The following is a 19,704-nucleotide window of genomic DNA, read 5'->3' as shown; positions in this document are numbered from 1 at the left end:
ATAAAAAATTCATTATCAGTGGGGAATTCCCTGGTGGTCCAGTGGTTAGGACTCTGAGCTTTCACTGTCAAGGGTGTGGGTTTGGTCCTGGGTTGGGGAACTAAGATTCCACAAGCCATGCAGCCAAAAAAAAATTCACTGTCAGAGAATATCTAGAAAGTGTCAGGCCAGAGGCATGTTGATGCTCTCAGGTGGTCTAATCTCATTTAGAGCCATAGTCCTTCAGTGCCTGGGGATGTTATGGGTTGAACTGTGTCCTCCTCTCCACCCTACCTCAAGTTCTTATGCAGCAGTCCAACCCGGGGCTTCCCTGGGGGCCCAGTGGTTAAGAATCCGCCTGCCAATGCAGGGGACATGGGTTCGAGCCCTGGTCTGGGAAGATCCCACATGCTGCAGAGCAACTAAGCCCGTGCGCCACAACTACTGAGCCTGTGCTCTAGAGCCCGCGAGCCACAACTACTGAAGCCCACGTGCCACAACTACTGAAGCTCACGTGCCTAGAGCCCGTGCTCTGCAACAAGAGAAACCACCACAATGGGAAGCCCGCACACCACAACGAAGAGTAGCCCCCGCTCGCTGCAACTAGAGGAAGCCTGCGCAAAGCAACTTCAACCCCACGGAGGAATGAAAGTGAAAAAGGGGAACCAAGATAAAGCCTAGTGAATTTGGGGCAAACTCAGCGATGTTAAAGCTGCACTCACGGGCTTTCCCAGGACTCATCTCCTAAACATAAAAGATCTGACATCAAATCCGGGGCAATAAGAGCTTAAGAAGGCTGGTTGCCTCCATGGGAATGGCCCAGTGTCTGGGTCAGGTTGGCATGTGTGTGAAAGTCCCCAGTATCTATGGCTGAGTGGGTGTAGGCAAGGCAGTCGTTTGAAAGAAGATTTAGAATTTATCATAGAGGAGGATAAATTTTGGCTCAAAGTTAGGAGAACTTTCATTTTTTCTTTTTTTAAAAATAAATTTATTTTACTTATTTATTTTTGGCTGCATTGGGTCTTTGTTGCTGCGCGCGGGCTTTCTCTAGTTCCTGCGAGAGGGGGCTACTCTTCGTTGTGGTGCGCGGGTTTCTCACCATGGTGGCTTCTCTTGTTGCGGAGCATGGGCTCTAGGCATTCGGGCTCAGTAGTTGTGGCTTGCAGGCTCTACAGTGCAGGCTCAGTAGTTGTGGTACACGAGCTTAGTTGCTCCGCGGCATGTGGGATCTTCCCGGACCAGGGTTCGAACCCGTGTCCCCTGTGTTGGCAGGCAGATTCTTAACCACTGCACCACCAGGGAAGCCCCTGATTTTTTCTTTTTAAAAACATTTGATATTTAAAATATCAAATGGAAATTTGGAAAATAGGAAAAGAAAACAATTCTCCCCACAATCCCACCATCTTAACCAAATTCACCATGTATTTCCTTTGCCTTTCTTCATGTATGTATACTTTAGGTATTGGATTTAGAAAGTGTACATATAATTTGCGTCCTGATTTTTAAAGGAATAAAATTTTCGTACAAACATGTTCCCATTTTGCTACATGATTTCTCATAAGGATAACTTTTAATGGCTGCAGAAGTCCATGGAGTATGTGAAGCATAATAACTGATTCCCCTATTGTTGGATGTTAAGGTTGTGGCTAGTTTCTTCCTTATCAATATTCTCCCTAAGGTTCCTTCCAGTACTGAGATTCTATGATTCTATGTTTAGCAAAGGGAAAAGAAAACGACTTCTCAAATTATCTTCTCCCTCTCTAATTCTTAAGAGGGGCCTTTTGAGACGCCCTGACATGGTATATCAAGCCGCCTTTCTTTTTTCTTTTTTTTTGGCCACACCACATGGCATGCGGGATCTTAGTTCCCTGACCAAGGATGGAACCTGTGCCTCCTGCAATGGAAGCCCGGAGTCTTAACCCCTGGACCATCAGGAAAGTCCCCATCAAGTCATATTTCTGTTTATTTCCTCTGAGTATCACTTTCATAAAAACAATTTTAAGAAATTTCTATCTAGTTGCCTATCTTTGACAGTTTTTTTTCCAGATGTACCAAAAAAAAAAAAAGAAAAAAGAAAAAACCACCAAATTAGAACAAAGAATTCCTATATACCTTTCATCCAGATTCCCCCAAAGTTAACATTTTACATAATACAATGACCAGAATTGGAAAATTATCTTTGATGCATCACTCTTATCAAATCTACAGACCTGATTCAACTTTCACCATTTGTTGCTGGTCTCAGATCCAATGAGGGATCACAGGTTGCAGTAGCTGTGTGCATCTCCTTAATCTCCTTTAATCCAGAACATTTTCTCAATCCTTCTTTGTTGTTCACAACTTTGACACTTTTGAAAAGTACTGGCCAACTATTTAATAGAATGACCCTCAATTTGAGTGGTCTTGTATTTCCTCATGAATTTTTGTGTACCACCAGAGTGATGTTAGGTCCTTTTCAGAGCATCTATGTGGGGAGGCACGTGATGTAGATCTGTCTCATTACAAGAAATGATAACTTTAATTACCTAGTTAAGGTGGTCTTTGTCAGGTTTCTCCACCATAAAGTTACTGTTTTTTCCTTAGTAAATATTATAGGGATGTACTTTGAGACTATGTAAAAATCTTGTTTCTTACCATACTTTCACTAACTAATTTTAGCTTTCGGTGATGATTCATCCCTGAACCAACTATTGTGGTGTTTTCCAGATGGTGATTTTCTACTTTCATTATTCTTTCTATGAATATTAGCTGTGATTTACCTTGGGCAGGCTTTATAGATTTTTTTTTTTTACCTATACAGCCCTAGATTATACTTTTGTTAAAGCAAAAAAAGAGAATATTTACCTACTGCTTATTCTGTTGTTCTTGTTATCCAAACACCTGGGGACCGCCAAAGGTGGAGGTACCCAGACAAAGGCTTGGAGATGATGGGGCATCTTCATGTATCTGCACTGACTCCCGATTTTCTGAGTTTCAGCTAATTATAGATCGTTCTGCAAAGGAATCACAGGCACTTTTTACTACGTGATTTATCCTTAAATAATCGCTGTAAAGTAATAAGAAAGTAGCCATTGCCACTTCCACTCTACAGATGAGAAAAATGAAACGGAAGAGTGTTCATACTCCCCCCAGATCACACAGCCACAGTGCCTGGAGTTTTTTAGTTCCTCTCTGGGACTGTCTAAAAATTACATTACTTCTACTTGTATTTGATAATATGATATGTCTTCAAGAAAAGATGTTGCTTTTGAACAAAATTATTATCAATAAGACTATCATTCTTTTGGCTAATTATTATGTAAATTTTCACCCATTGTAATCCAATCTATTATTTGCAAGCAACAATAGTTATTTAAACAGAAGCTTCTTGCAGACATAAATTACAAAAATTATTTTTATCTCAAGCTGAATTCTTCACGATGACCTGACATTCTAAATACAGAATCTTCCATTTATCCAGAATGGTTAAGAGGTTCTAGTTAACTAAACATTTCTATATGTAGCAGGATTCCCACTCTTCAAAGAATCCAAACACAAAGATGTAGGAAAAGTATTCTTTAAAATCAAATACACATTTTAGGCCACTCCTTAGATGTGCAGGATTAGTCAAGTTACTATAAATAAAAAGAGAATGAAATTTGGCTGGAAAAAAAATTAGACAATATCTTACATTCATATGAAAGGCAACTCTTATTGCACAGTCCCATTAAAAAGGAGGTAGGAGATGAGCGGATTTTTAACAAAATATTCACTTCCTATGTTACCTTGTTTTCTTATCATTTATTTTTTTCTCCTAAAAATAGCATATAGGAGAAAGAAATTTTAGATTAGGTGAACTTTCTGGTGATTGGTATCTTGGAGTTTTTTTTTTTTTTTGCTTCACCATATGGCTTCTTGGGTCCTTTGCTGTGAGAGCTTGGAGTCTTAACCACTGGACTGCCAGGGAAGTCCTGGTATCTTGCATTTTAAAAAGTTCCTAGACAGCTGCTGTTACACCAGCTTCTTATCCTTAGGGTTCCAGTAATTAGAGTTGACCAAGGGGGCACCAAGCATCCACATTTGTTCACATAATCAAGACTCGTGAACCCCGAGTGCCTCAGCCCAGCCACTCCTGCTGATTGACATCGTTTAATTTTATTTTTGTCATTTTTGTATCCCCAGTATTCATCCCTGTGCCTGGTACAAAGTAGGCTCTGGATAAATATTGCTCCCTGATCCACTGACCCACTGACAGCCAGACTTCACACCCAGGGTGAGGGCCCAGCCTCAGCCTTCCTGAATTCCTGGAATTTTTTTTCTTATTTCAAAAACAAGGCACGCTCATTATAGATACATGTAAAATAGAGAAACTCACGCACACACGAAAGAGAAAATAAAGCCTCCCTATCTCACTAGCCACAGAGATGACTAGGCCATAAAGATGAACATTTTCCCATTTACTAAATATTCTTCAAAAACATGTTTTTAATGGCAATAGAATGGTCCATTGTGTGGATGTGCCATGTTGAACCATTTCCTTGTTGTGGGTCGTAGAAATTCTTTATAGTTTGCCACCATTGGCAAGAGTGTTGCAGTGTTGCACAATAAACTCTCTGGCTATTAAAACTGATTATCTCGTTACTTTCCAAAAGATTATGTCCATTTAAGTCCATTTGCGACTGCCCCATATATTTTAAATGCTGACAGTTGAGAAATGAGGGTTTCGAAACAGCTCCTTTCCATTTAAACAGCCTCCAGTGTGATGAGAGTGAACTAACCTTTTCCTCCAGGCTTAACTCTGGGCCCCTGCGAAGGGTAAATCACAGGGGAGTGGATAATTTGGAAAACATTCTTGGAAACCGCAACCCAAATGGAGGAGAGAGAGTTCGCCCTTTTAAAAAAAGCTTGTGCAATAAAGCGAAGGGGCAATGACACCCCAAATTGAGCGATAATAACACAAAACAACCAATATTGTTGTGCTGATTGTTGTCCTTGTATTCATGGCCCCAAATTAAAAGCGATTTTCTCTTTACAGAGGATAAAATCCTGCTAGTGAAAAGGCGAAAGTATTTGGGAGAGGAATCAGTCAAAAAGAGAGAATACTTTTAAAAAAATTTACTTTTACTCTGAGGAATATATTTGTTTCATTCGGAAACAAAAACCTCATTTTCAAAAATGATATATAATAAAAGCCAAATCTTTCAAAAGTTATGTGCCATTATCAGAAAGAAAATTCCATTCTGGGGCTTGTCTTTTTCTGCGACTGCATATTCCACCTCCGAGACTGCAGAGCAGGTGTCAGCTTTGCTCAGGACCTACGGCAGGTATGGTCAGTTTCTAAATATAGCACGTGCCCATCTCTTTATTAAGTCAGCATTTCAAATGACCGTGAGCCATTACAAACAGCTAAATTATTATTATCGCAATACAACAGCTTAACTCTTTTCCATTTAACACTTAATGGGACAATTTATTTCCAGCCTTCCACTTCCAGTCAAGCAAAGGCTGCATTACTTGGAACTCTGGGGAAAGCTCTAGAGATACAGGCCTGGGCTCTGAGCCAGTCCTGCAGTGGGAAACCACCATTTTAGAAAGCGGGATTTTTGGAGTACAGTGGGAGTGAGATTGAAATCAATCTTTATGTGGGGCAATTTTGCTGAAAAGCCTGAGTAATTGACCCTTTCTTTATATTACTTCTGTGTTTTCATTGATTGTCGTGAATCTAATTCCAGCCTATTTTCCAATCACAAGCCTGTTTATTATACTTTATAGCTTCATGGCTCAGGGATGAACACTGTACCCAGTGTTAGTCAGAAAGAGGATACCCTGCCAAAAGTTGGGTATATGTAGTTTTATTAATATGAGGTTGAGTCGGGAAAGCAGTATTAATCCCACTTTCTTTATACATTTCTTTAGACAGCCTCATGGTTGAACTTGCAGTTTTTAGTGAGTGATTGACTACAGACAGATGATTAAAGAGTAGATTCAAAGCCACCACAGTTTCATCTCAAAGCATGCTGGGAAGTCAGTGGGTACCAGAGCCACTTTGTCAGAGGAGAAAGCATGAGTCGAATTCCTAGGGCCCTTGAGTTTTCCTTCGACAAGGAAGTGGAATGAAGAGGGAGACGGAAGACATGTAGCCACTTTTAAATGATGCAGGAAAAGATATATTTTTCTGTTGATATTTTCCTTTTTAGTGGTGGTGGTAGGTCCTAAAGTTCTAAGGTGGATTGAAGGTCTAGTAGCTGGGATCCGAGACAGAGTGGGGATCTACGGGGCTCCGAGAGGATGGGGGTAGAGGGTACTCGAGGATGGAGTGAACAGAGCAGAACATTTCCATTTCCTTCCTCTGATCCCCACACTTGTGTGCCTGCCCCTGCTAATCTAGCTTCCTTAGCTCCACCATGCCATATAACACGTTCCTTCAGTGGCAGGGGCTGCGGTCAACAGGGAAAGATGGTTTAGTGGGTATTGTTGGTTATCTATCCATTTCTCCCCTTCATCCAGCTTAGTGGGCCCACATTTTCATTTTAGTTTACATCATCACCCATGTACTTTGAGGGGAGATGATCTCAACCTTAACTCTTGATCGGCTTAACCCAATCAGCCCATTCCATTCCCAAGCTAAGGTCAGTGGTTCAGGGTTGCATATGACTTACAGGGACCAATCAAAGTGAATTTCAGGACTCCTGCTTAGAGTCCTGGGACCAGGGTTTTCTTCCTCTTCTGCTGGATGCCAGAAGAAGTCCTTTTGCCACCTGAGAGAAGTGACCTCAAGATGAAGTCAACAAATGGGAGAGACACATACGGGGGGAGTGGCAGAGAAATGGGGCAGGAGCTCCTGGATTAAACTGACTCTGAACTTCAGTTACATCAACACATGACCATTCTCACTGCTCAATCCAGTTAGAGAAGAGTTTCTGCGTCTTGGGACCTTTACAGAGGGTTGGGGGTGTCTCGTATCTAGGCATCATATGGTCCATCTCCAGGGGCTGTATCTTCCTTCTGACATGTTATGAATGGCAGTCAATTGCTCATATTAACCAGGAATGTAGATTAAATGGTATATACTTGCAGTGAACAATACTAGAAAACAATGTTCACGCATACAATACTGTATAATGATGAGGGGAGGGGTGGTATTTTGGGCTCTAACCATCATTTATCACATTATCTCTATAAGAAAATCTGCTCCAACTTCTTGGAAGCAACTTACAAATGAACTTTTGGGGATCATCTGGGTCTCAGGTTTCTCACAAGGGTGAGAAAGTAAGTAAAAGTGAGCTCTTGTAACAGGGCAGCATTCTTGAATAATATGGCATCTGCCAATTGTTCGTTTGCCGTTCAGCAAGCTGTATCTTGTTTGTTTTCACAGCAGTTGAGGATTTGCCGTCATTATTTTAACCAGTTTTGAAATTCTAGCATAGTGCTCACATCTTGCCTCTAAATACTTATATACCTTATTTCCTACAGCAAACTCATTTTTTGAGTTGTCAGATTTATGGAAACTTGAGAGATCCAAACAGGCTCATATTTCTAAGCAAAAGCAAATAGTAATTTTCTCCTTCTCTACCCATGGGTTAGTCAAAGCAGGGACTTTTTCTAAGAGCAGAGATATCTGTCATCTTTAGATGGTTTCAACACAAAAATGCAACGGTTCGTAATACTTTGGGCTCAACACTTAAGTTGTAGATTGAAAAACAAGTGGTCAAGTAAGCAGAGAGAGTGCCTTGAAATGAAAGGATGCATGCTTGGAATCGTGATTGGGTAAAACTTACTTCACATATAGGTGGGGCAGGTGATGGCCTACCTGAATTAAATGTTACTAAAAGACTCTTCCCCCAAAATCTCTCCCACAAGACTGCCAAGGAGTCTGAAATTCCACCAATCACGCCTTTTAGAAACCATACTATACAAAGTCTCCGCTGAAACAAGAGTGTATCACCTCTGATGGCCTGGTTATTAGCCCATGAACTCCCAGTAGCCTTACTTAGATCAGCCTGGTGTCTACTTGTTTGGGGCGGGCTGTTGGGAAAGGGAAGAAGGGAAGGATTGAATGTGAGGTAATTGATGACAGTCCCTGTTGGCTACACAGCACTGGGTAGGGGAACGAGAGACCTTTGAAAGATAATCTGACGTATTTCATAGCGTTGCCTTGGACTTTCCCTATATATCTCGATTCAATAGATCTCATTTTCCTTCTTGAGGTTCAGAGGGTGTGGACTGGAACAGCTCTTTCCTCCACATCAATCCCCGTTCTCTGCCCTGTTGTTGCTCATTGTTTGGTCACCTACAAAGAAGTCTCAACAGGACCCCTGTGTGTGGCCCTGCAGTTGCTCCATAGGCAAAAGAATAGCTGTTTGGATGCTGCTTTCCTTGAATGAGTTCCTTAGGTTTATGTCCAGATCTAATACGGATGCAGTGAACCCCTGGTTTGGTACATGGAGGGAGGAAGAGAGAGACAATTCTTTTTTCTTCCTCACGGCCAGCCCACAGTCCCTGCCTCAGTGTGAGAGATGAAGCAAATAAGAGAAAATATGATACTGATGTTTGCTCTTGATGGTTACAGAAGAAGTATAGTTGATCTGATGTGGGTCTGGGACTGTGCTATGAATCTCATTGGGGTGCTTCTAATTAGGTAGGATGTCTTATGGTGACAATTCTTTAAAAAAGGATCCTGTAGGGCAGGAACTTTATCGACGGTATTCTTGTAAGGTGCTCTATATTTTGTGGTGTTGTGTGAGAATGTTTGAACTTCATGTCCTTAGCGTGTCTTGCCCTGTTTCCCATGTATCTGGGTGCTTCCAGGGAGGGAGGACCATGGTGCAGTTGATGGCTGGTTTTCTCCAGATAGGGCACCCGCTCTCACAACAGGCAAGTGCCCACAGCTGAAAAGCAATCTGCACTGCCCCGACCACACAGTGGAAAATGTAAGTGAAAGGAACTTGACATTGGACTCAAATGCATCCTTCAGAAGGGACCTTGTTTCTCTCGTGCTGTTTAACTTTTTTTGGTGTGACCTTATCCTATTGTATTTTTGGTAGGTGCCAGTTATAAATCTGTTTCTTTGTTATACCTACTGGCAAAAGGCAGTTGCTCTCAGGACTGACATCTGTTCCTTAACGTTAGAATGATGGAAACAAAAGAGGACTATGTGGCCAGAACTCAAAACGGAATTTACACCTCCGCTTTGTATTCATGGTGCTGGAGATGCTGTTGACTGTTTGCCATTGATTCTTCTTTTAAAGTGCTCTTTCTAATTGGCTTAATAAATTATTGGCCAATATAGAATTCTGAACACAGACAATATAATGTTCTCAAGTGGCTGAATTAAGAGAGAAAACTGTGGAAAGTATTTTGAAGTTGGAAGTAGTAGAACATAGCGAAATATAAAGTCCATAAAAACTGAGACAGAGTCTGGGAAGTAAAGGAACACGTCTGCTGCAATAATAGCCTCACAATAGCTCCTTTAAGGACCAACCATACAGTACTTGGGATTAGTGAATTTCCACAGGCTACAGTCAGGTTTCGTTTGTATTAGGATTATTGGATCAGAAAGTGGCTTATAAAGATATCATTTGATAATCAACACTATTCAATATAGAATCCCGCCAAAAGTCAACGTTCAAACCTTCTGGTTGAGAATTCTATTTAGGAGGATGTAGGAGAAAAGAGTGAATTTTAAAACTTCAAATAAAGAGATCATTATCTCTAGTGTAGAAAAATCTGATATTAATAATGTTGGAACTCATGCTTTGGGCTTGGAGCGTGGTATCTTAAAACTTTCAAAATGTTCACACTCAAGAGTCTGGCTAGACACTACGTGTGTCCATGAGGATACAAAGATGAGCAAGATGTGATCCGAGCCCCCAGGTGTCGCAGACCAGAGGAGCACAGGGACGCAGTAAAGATGACCCACCTATGACCCACCTCATGTCCCAATGACCACAGTGCTGCCTGAGCATCAAGAAGGCAGCCATAATCGTGAGAATGTGATGGGGTGAGTGGAGAAGGAAGAGGGCCATTGTGTGGTGGAGAAACACGTGTTAGCCTTCGTTGGTTTTAGGATGGATCTCATGGCCATTAGAGTCATACCAGTTGTGACTGTGGACACTTGGGGAGCTCACGAGGACAGAATCGGTGCTGCAACCCCAGGGCCAAGTTCTAGCCATCATGCAGGGCTGCCTCAAGTGAGAAAAGAAGAAGAAGAAATGCGCCAGAAAGAAGAAATGTGCCAGAAAGAGGAACTTTTTACATGTGTTAGCTGTTAAAATATTTGCACCCTGAGAGTTTTATTGCCTCTGCAACCTTCACTTTTGCCTCTGATATAAACACGATATGCTGGGCAAGACCTTATGACTCCATTCACTGATCAAGATATTGGCCCGTTTGTCATTGTAAAGACAGCATGTTGGAAGGTTTTATACACAGAAAGGGTGAGTTTATGACGTTAAATAATCCCCAGTAGGAAATATCTGACATTCTTAAATGTTTCTTCTCATATCTTTTCTTTATGCCTTTGATTGCCTTCCTACTTAACTTTTTTGAGGACTTGGGTCGTCCTCCCTTCCCCCCTCATCTCTCTTCCTCTACGAAGGCAGCCTGAAATAGAAGTTTTTGTTTTTCCTTGTTTATCAAATGGTTCAAATAGTCTGCATGTTGAGCCAGACACTCTTCTAAGCATTTAATAAATATTAACTCATTGAGACTTCATCAAAACTCGTTGAGGAGGCTACTATCCTTACCACCCCTTTTTTTACAGATGAGGAAAATGACAAGTTAGAGGGATTAAGTAGCTTGCATAAGGACCCAGAGAGTGAGCTGCAGAGCTGGGATTCGAACCCAGACCCCCAGCTCTCAACCTCCACGCAGGAGCTTAATCTAGCCATAGTGCTGAGGTGTGGACGGATTCTGCTGCCGGCCCACCAGCTCAACCACTGGGTAGGCCCTTTTCTATTCACCAAGTGTTTTTCACTTCTGCCCAGAGCAAGCCCAGCTCTCTACAGAAAGGTGCCTTTGAAATGCAAAGGCTGACAGCTTTATTTGTGGATCCACACTGTGGTTTTTGGCTAGAGCTGGCTGGGCACCCGCTATGTGGTAGTCAGTCTTTTAAAAAATGGTGTAATATTCCCACTGTTTTTGTTGGATAATTGCACGTCTTTAATTTGTGGGATTATAAACAGAGTAGTCACCTAGCTCAGGAGTAGCCAGAAAAAGTTATTTGATATCCACTAAGTCAAGTTTCTATTTTTATTCACCTCTGTAGAAGTAAACATTGTTATGGTCAGGAAAAAAGCAACATCGTAATATACTCTAATCGGTGTCTCCTGATTGGTTAAGTTAAAAATATGCCTTCTGAAGAACGTAGACAATAATTCAGCTTCTTTCCTAACAGGTGAATACAATTTTCCTCTTAGATATGATGACAGTTTAGCTTTCTAGAATATGAAAAAAAAAGGAGGGAAAAATCACACCTTTTTAATTCATGGATTTGGAACCGTGATTTAAAAAAAAAAACCTGCTTAAATCTCTGCTTACCTTACTCAGAAAATTCTGATAGTTCAAGATAAATGAAAACATTAAATCATGTAAAATAATTACTTATGTCATAAATATTAAGTCCCCATATAGTCACCATATTGGAAATAAGGACATTCATGGTCACTGATTGCTTTTTCTCACTGTTCTGTGATTTAGTTGACTTATGACATATTTATAGGCAAAGAATAGATTATTTAGATAGCACCTTCCATCATAAGACATTTCAGCGGTTTGAAAACTTGAGCCTAATTTAACTGATCAGTCTTTGGAGATGAATCATTCCTTTTGTTTAGCCCATTGGTATAGTATTTAGATTAACTTGTAGGTTTGTGTTTAACCTGGGAGAATCCAAACAGCCAGATCAGACAGGTGTTAGTGGTCTTACTGGGGCCCTGACGGAGCTACACACAAGGAGGAGGACGCAAGTCATTCGTTTGTGATGAATGTCTGTAGAAAGTAATATTTCTACCATTTTATGGATGGAGCAGCTGAGGCACTGAGAGGTTGAGTGTCTTGCCCTCGATCACAAGGCTGTTTAGTAGATCCAGGAAAATCATGTAAGCTGACCAGGATTTTACATCCAATTCTCACCAACTGTAAAATCTGCAAGTTACCATTCCTGTCCCTGCCCACAGGCAGGTTAAAACCGGAAGTTGGAACTAAAATGAGAGAATGTTGACATCACTTTTTAGGGGGAGGAAGCCACCAAGGTTCGCTTTGACTAACAGAGTTGACATTTAGGGGGATGTCGTTCTCTGGAGATCCAGCCCTCGTGGACCTGCTGGCTTTCTACTGATCCCCCATGGCTTTTGTCCATGAGGATTCAATCAGCCGGGGGACCACTGGCTGGGGTGGGGGGCAACAGGACTGTAAATCTGGGAAAGCTGCAAGTATTCAGGGTCTTGAACTTTATCAGGTTTGAATGTGTGATTGTGAAAGTAAAGAGCAGAGAAATGACAGCACTCAGTAAATCAAGTGGAGAGAAGATCACGACTGTCAGAGAAAGAGAAAAACAGGCTCTGGGCACAAACGTGGTGGAAACCTGCACAGTGTGGGAGACTTTTATGTTCCCTCCAGACTTTGCCTTCTGAAAAACAAAGCTCTTTCCCCATCATTTTATCTAGAGAACAGTATTCTTTGTTATGTCCCATGGATTTTTTTTTAAGTTTTCGTTATTGCAGTTTAGATCTTGTTTTAGAAGATGGGATGCTATAAGAAAAAGAAAAACAGAAAGAAAGAAAATCAGTTGGAAAAAGTCTGGAACGGTCTAGATTTTCCTCTGTCAATATTGGGTCCCCTAGCTTCTCACAGATCTTTATTTATTTATTTATTTTATTCCTTAACAAAATGTGATTGATGTAGAATAAGTCTCCTGCATAAACAGCAACACCAAATTGAAAGGCAAAAAGCATGAGAGTAGTTAGATGACCAGGTCAATTTAATTAATTCTTTTTTCTCCCTTATATCTAATGCCAGTCCTCAAGGTTGCCCTCCTTCATGGCCCCATCTGTTAATTCACTCCTATCTCCTGCCAGAAAGAAGCTTCCAGGGAGGGGGCTGCTTCTGAGGACTGGAGTTCTTTTCTCGGAGCGGAGGACAAGCCTTAAGGTTACTATCTTTGTCCTGTAGTCTGCTGCTGGCATTTGCAAGGGGGACAAGGAATTTTTCCTCTTCAAAGGAACCAAAAAAAGTAGATCTACACTTGTCTCCCCCATCATCCTTTCCTACCATAATGCGATAAATAAAGTCCTCACTGCTGGTACATAGAAAAAGCCCAAGACCTCTGGTGAATGGCAGGTCTCAAAGTTGAGTGAGTGCTCAAAGAAGTTCTTTCCTGGGAGTTAATTTAGCTCTGGGAGATAGGTGGGTCTCCCAAAAAATTGAAATCTGATGTAGTAGGTGTGAGTCTATTACAATATAGATATTGGTAAAAACGGTTCATGCTTACACAGTGCTTACGATATGCTGGGTACTCTTAGCCCTTGATACGTAAGACATCTTTTAATCCTCTCAATGATCCTGTAAGGGAGGTACTTTTATCAACCCCATTTTAAAGATGAGGAAACTGAAGCAGAGACTTTAGGCAATTTGTCTTGGTCACTCAGCTAGGAAGGGGTGGGGTCACGATTCAAACCCAGGAAGGCTGGCCCAGAGTCTGGGCTCCTAGGAATTCCCTAGTGTTTGAGCTAGAACACCACCCTCCCCTTTTAATAAGCTCATTGTGAAGCCTAGAGGAAAATCCGAGCATGGGTACTTTTCTAGAGAAAGAAAAAAGACTCAGACATCTCCCTCCATCTTGAAAGTTGTCTGTGGTACTTTGCCTAACCGGCTCTACAGAACTGCAAACCTTCTAGACTGTAAACACTTCAAAACTAGTAGCTACCTCTTCTAGTTCTTCTTTGTGCAGTGCATACTCAGTACTGTCGGGCAAGTGCAGGAAACTGGAGGACTGCATGTGAGTAGACAGCCTTTTGGTCCTAATTCTCTGCATATTTGCAACACAGCTGGAGAGGTCATATTTCTGGGTGGCAAACGCAGTAAATTTTTTTTTTTTAATTTCTTGGGTACTTTTTTTCTTTAATTGATTCAAGGAGGACATTAGTCACTTAGCAAATCTCCAAAAGCCTATCATCTCATTTCTTCTGCTTCCCCAATGCCCCCTGCCCCACTAGGAAACCAGTCACAAAGGTCTCTGAGCTGAGCCAGCTCTGGGGCAGTGGCATCTGCACCCTGACCCTGGAATGGGCATTGCCTAAACACTTAGTGATACCTGCAAAGCCGAGAGAAAGCCCAGGTTTTGCCTGTCTAGTGGGATGGAAATTTCTGCATCTCTCTCACTTTCTTGAGAGCATAAATGGTCCCTTTCCCTCTGATGCTCTGATTTTTCTCACCTCCAGAGGCTGGGTAAGAGGTTAGGATTAGATAAGGTGAATGATTTGGGACTTCACCTTATTTGGAGGGAGAAGTGAGAAGAAAGACATTTTTAACTTCTGGGGCCCAGCATGAGAGGATAGACAGACGCTGAAGATACTGGATTGCCTTTTGGAATTCAGAGTCCTGTCTCTGATGTTGCCAGAGAAGAACAGATGGGAAAGGCAGAAGATGTGGGAAGAAGCCCCACAGCAGTGAAGCCAAGAGTGGTCTCATCTGTTACCCCCCGTTTCTTATCCTGCTGTATTTCAAAGTGGTAGAAAAGGCTTAAGTGGGCCTGGAGTACGGTGGATTCTCCATCTACTTAAGGGGAGAAGAAGCAGCTCTGTGCAGGAAACCGAAAACGTGGCATCTGACTCCCCAAGCCCACTTCTCAGTCCTGGATCAGGAAACTGGATTATATTTTGCTTCACCTTTGGTGCAAGGGAAGGGATTACTCCAGGGTCAGGGCCTCAGCCCAGCTGGCAGCCCGAGGCTTTATGTAGTGAAGCCCGTAGTAATTAATAGTACTAATAATAAATACCACACTTCATAACCAAACTCAACCTGAGGATGGCTGAGTATTTGGACGGCTGCCTCCAACCGCGACACTGTTATTCTGCCTGTCCACACCCTCCCCATGAGCCTCTGTATGATCCCGACGCCGAGTTCCTTCCACCCACCACGTTCTGACTGGGGTTCAAAAGGTCTGCTTCGGACGACCAGAGATGGGAAGTAACACTGCCCCTCGCTCGGCAAACCGCGGGGAGCGGTGCGCGAGGTTAGGAGTGGTTTGGCTTTGCAGTATTATTCGGTATCAGAAAATAATCCAAATGGGAGGTAATTTGGGTCCCACTGAGTTCGGTTTAGTTTTTCTGCCTAGTGCAGGGGGGCTGTGCTGGGGAGTCCAGCTCCGGTCTGGAGTCCCCGGCTCCCGGGACCCCAGGGCTTGGCACTCCCCACTTGGCGGCCATCCGAGATCGGGGCCACCAAGTGGGGTTCTCAGGGTGTCGGGACGCAAGCAGGCCTCGGGGAGGGAGGCCGGCGCCGGTGTGGAATGTCTTATCGGGATCCGAGAGCCACAAGCTTCTCCTTCGCTTCTTTAAGCGATCACGGAAAGACACCTTTCGATCTTTTGTCAGACATCTTGGCCCTTAATAGCTAAATTTATTTGGTTTAAAGCGGCCTTGGGAGAAGCAGGGAGGGAAAATCTTTCGTCGGTCATTGGGTGGCCTAGATAACAAGCTTTAAAAGAGAGAGGGAAGAAGAAAGTAAAAAGGTTAATGGATGAGGGGAGGGCTGGAAGGCGCCCAGCGTGGGGCTTTTACAGCGACCCTCCTCCGGCCGCCCCCTTATCGCGGCCCTAACTTACCCGCGGCGGATGAAGTACATTAAGTCACGTAAACAGCGCGCGGAGAGGAATGCCACCGCGGTGACCTTTCGCGCGCCGCCGCCGCGAGCCCACCTCCGCGCCGCGCTGGCGGCCGCCGGCGGCGCGCGGGGTCGGCGCGGGGCTGCGGGGCCGCGATCGCGGCCGCCCGGGGTCCGGCGTGGGCGCTGCGCCTTCCTGAGTCCGGGGACCAGCGGCGGGCAGGGGGCGGGGAGCCGGGGCACGCGGTTGGGGCGACCTCTAGGCTGCGCACGTCCCGCGCTTCCGCCGTCACCACCTGACATTTCTAAGGAGTATTTTGGGATTTTCGAGAATTAAAAAACAAAACAACGACAACGCCCCCCCCTCCCTCCAACCACTGTCAGGGCTCTGGGCGATGGCCTGCGTCGGAGCGACAGCCACCGAGCTGAATCGGAGAACGCGCCGCCCCGACCCGGCTAGTGGGCCCGGGCGCTGGCGGGGGTGGAGGACGCCGAGGTGACCCAGTGTCCTTTGGCCAAAGCGTCCCCGGGACGGGAAGAAATATGGTACAAGCGAGAAGGCCCCATAAATCCGGTTAAAAACAACAACAACAACAAAAACCCTCTCAAGTTAAAACCTATGCTTTAAAGTCAGAAATCGTATGTATTCTTTTCCTTCCTGAAACGTCGCTGGAGCACCCAGGAGCTTGGTGAAGTGGTAAGAGGATGAGCTTAAGTTTGCGGGCGTAAAGGCGGATCCTCGGAAGACGCGGGTCCTCGTCGGGGTCTCGCGGCTCGTCCGGAAGCGGCGCACAACTGGGCTCCCAGACACCCTTCCAGTTTGGCCGCCAGGCCCCCGCCCCCTGCCCTATTGGCGGCCGGGTTCGGGCTGGATTCGAGTCGCGAAGAGCGGGGTGGCGCGCGCGGCCCAAATAAATCAGCCCTGGGGACAGGCCGCGCCCGGAGCCACCCCGCCCCCCTCCGAGGGTGAGGAGGGCCGCTCGCGGAGGCAGGCTCGCTCCGGAGGGGCCACTCCTTGGGTCTCAACAGTCCCGAGAGAAACAATTTCGTTCCAGATTAGCAAATCCACCAAAAAGAGAGAGGCGTTAGGAAAAGAAATGGAAAAAAAGAAAGGAAAGGAAACACGGAGAAAACTTCTAAGAGCATGACCGTCTACCTGAAGCACTGTGGGAGCCATCGCCAGCTCTTGGGGTGCACTTCTTCCTCTGCGCCCCCCCTAATCCCCCCGGCCTTCCCGGACCAGCTGGGGCGCTCAGAGGAAGCTCAGAGCGCCGGGCCTCGGGTCCCTGGGGGGTGGCTTTGAAAATGTGCCGCTCCCCGGGGCCCCGGGGGTGTTGTCCCCAAGGCCAAAGCCGATGCGTTGGGAAAACTGCAAACTGGAACAGTCAGGCAACCTGGCATTCTGTCTGAATAAACTCCACGGGTCAAACAGTTTTGTTTTATTTCTCTGTTAACTGACAAGAGAAACAAGACCAGTCTAAAAAACCAGAAAACAACTTGTGACCCTGCAAAAGAGCAAACAATGACCTCCCTGCCCCCACCTTTGTTTTAAGCAATGTTCAAAACTGATTGGGAATCTGGAGGGTAGAATGCCTTGTCCTTTCTCGAGCCTGAGAACTCGCACGTTGTGGAGTCGGTCTGCGTCCCGCCGCTCACCTCTGTCTCAGCCGTGCCGGGGCCAGCGCACCCTGTCCCCGCTGCTGCGGATTGGCGGGAAAAGCCGGTCCGTGGGGGTCAACTATTGTCCAAGGAAATTCACACGGTCACCCACGTAATTGCAAATATAAGAAACACACACACGGCAGGAATCAGGTTCGCGCCGGGGGCTCGGTCTCCTCGGGGCTCAGGCTTGGAGGCCGTTCACAACCCGGACTCCAACTCAGCCAAAGGATTTATTTATTTGTTAACTTGTTTTCATTAGAAATCACCTCACTGAGATATGAATTTTTAAAAAGAAAACTTTGCTTTTGAGAGCAAACCTCAGAAATATTTAAGAACAGTTGGACTCAAAGGAAATCAAATGCCCACATCCTTTCTGTAACGGCTTACAAAGGAGCTTCTGCAAAACTCAGTCTACGTAAAAATTTGATCGGAACTCACGTAAAAAACAAAAGAAAGGCATTGGAAGCCCTGGTCGCAGTTAAGTGGACGGCGGACGCCAGGTTATCTGCTTGGTAGACGCATTCGATCGAACTCAGGTTAAATTTTAAAGCCCCTGGATCCTGCTCCAGTCGCCAGCCTCCGTTCCAGAGTTTTCTACCTTCAGTCTTTTCGGAATTGCGGCCACGCTGAAACTGGGAGCCGCCGCAGTGATTGGGGGAGGCAAAGAGGAATGTAATAAAAGTGACTAAATTGGATGAGAACGGTTTATGGACCTTTTCGGTAGCAATTTAAAATTCAAAAGTGTTTAGCAGCAATTTACTACGAAGAATGAAAAAAAAAAAAAAAAGAATCGCCGACTTCCTCGATTCCGCTCTTTCCTCCCCCGCTCTGCCAGGCCCTGTCCCCTTGTCCCCCAGGATTCACAGGTTCATAGCTCACAGTCACATAGAGAGGAAACATACATTTAGCCAGGAGGTCTCACCATCTCTCGAAACCCTATTTTACTATGGCCCTACCTACCCCGGCTCAACTCTGCTCAGGCTCCTCTCTCTTCCCCAACTGGAAACATACACACACACACACAAACACACACACACACACACACACACACACACACACACACACACACACACACAGAGCCCAAACGCTTTCAGGGAGACTGACCTTTAGAAAATCATTTACTTCGATTTACCTTAAAAAAAAAAAGTGTAAAAATCCATTGCCACAAAACAACTGCTCCTGCCCTAGTTAAAATTCTCTCTCGACAGTCTTCTGGGGTCACATCTGTCGGAAGAAATCCTTTTTGTGAGAGAAAGGGAGCGAGACATATATCACGGCTCCTGCCGCGGACGAACCTGCGGCCGCGCGACTCCCCGCTGACAGATCGGCGCTGATAACCCCGCGACGTTCATTTCCAGTCCCTTTGCTGGCTAAGGACCGTATCAGTTTGTACACAGTTGTGATAACCATTTGGAGGGAGCGAAGAAGGGGTGTGTATGTGAGGATGGGGGTGGGGAAGCGGTATTTCGCGCTGGGACCAGGGAAGGTGACCCCTCTTCTTTCCAACGACTTATCTGAGACTTACCTGAAGTTCTCCAGGGAAAGCTCAGAGCAAACGGGACACCAAAACTCGGAGAGCACCTCCGGGGGTGACCGGCGTGGAAACCCTTTTCCGTTCTGCACACTTCATGGACTAAGCTTTACGTACACTGTGACCCCCAAAGTTCCCGAAGGTTAGGTGGGGAGGGCTGACGTGAACCTCCCGAAACTTCCCAGGAATTTAGTACATTTCTAAAAAGCAGGGCAGGGATAGGGAGCTGGGCACTCGAGTTCCTTTTTTCCTAGATCACAGGAGACGAGACCCCCGACGGCCACCACGACCTGAGTGAGCCTCAGGGTCCCGAGAAGAGGTCGGGAAAGTTTAAGGTCGGTCACACACAACTGCGGAGCTAAAAGCTCATTTAATGTGCAGGGAGGAGCGGGGAAGGCCAGCGGAGGAAAGCACTTTCCCCCCTTATTCTGGGGGGCGCGCTGACCAGGGAGCTGGCACGTCTCTCCCGCTGCGGTGGCTGCGTGGGGCTGTGCACGGTCAACTCCTCCAGCGCCACCGCCGCCCCCCCCCGCCCCCCTTGAGCGCGCGTGTAACTGGGGGAGGAGGAATGGGTGTGGGTCGCCAGCCAGGTCAGGCGTTCTGCCACCTCCGCCCCTCCCCCCGGCGTCCCCGGGATCGGCGCCCCCTGTATGGACTCGCCCCTACTCCCAGGATGGTGCTCGCGGCTTAGCCCACACCCGCAGGCTGCGCGGGGCTCATTGTCTGCTCGG

At 45.3% G+C, this 19,704-nt stretch overlaps 2 long non-coding RNA genes across 3 annotated transcripts in view; both read right to left on the bottom strand.

The window, feature by feature from the left end:
• LOC309640262 overlaps positions 1–18,725 on the bottom strand; it is a 33,652-nt gene extending 14,927 nt beyond the window's left edge. Inside the window, exons 1-2 of one of the 2 annotated variants that reach the window (XR_014252139.1) lie at positions 16,937–18,725; positions 2,824–2,972 (exon numbers count right to left, since the gene is read on the bottom strand). This is a non-coding gene — a long non-coding RNA (uncharacterized lncRNA). Of the gene's footprint in view, positions 1–2,823; positions 2,973–15,781; positions 15,911–16,936 lie in introns of those variants that run through there. The other variant, XR_014252140.1, reaches the window with a different exon arrangement.
• LOC309640289 overlaps positions 1–19,544 on the bottom strand; it is a 59,666-nt gene extending 40,122 nt beyond the window's left edge. Inside the window, exon 1 of the long non-coding RNA XR_014252166.1 lies at positions 18,968–19,544. This is a non-coding gene — a long non-coding RNA (uncharacterized lncRNA). The remainder of the gene's footprint in view (positions 1–18,967) is intronic.
• Between the last annotated feature and the right edge of the window lie 160 nt (positions 19,545–19,704).

Source organism: Balaenoptera physalus (assembly GCF_965194825.1).
Source record: "Balaenoptera physalus genome assembly, chromosome: 12".
NCBI classification, from domain to species: domain Eukaryota; kingdom Metazoa; phylum Chordata; class Mammalia; order Artiodactyla; family Balaenopteridae; genus Balaenoptera; species Balaenoptera physalus.
Note: the sequence above shows the minus strand (reverse complement) of the source record. Positions and strands in the feature narration are given on the sequence as shown.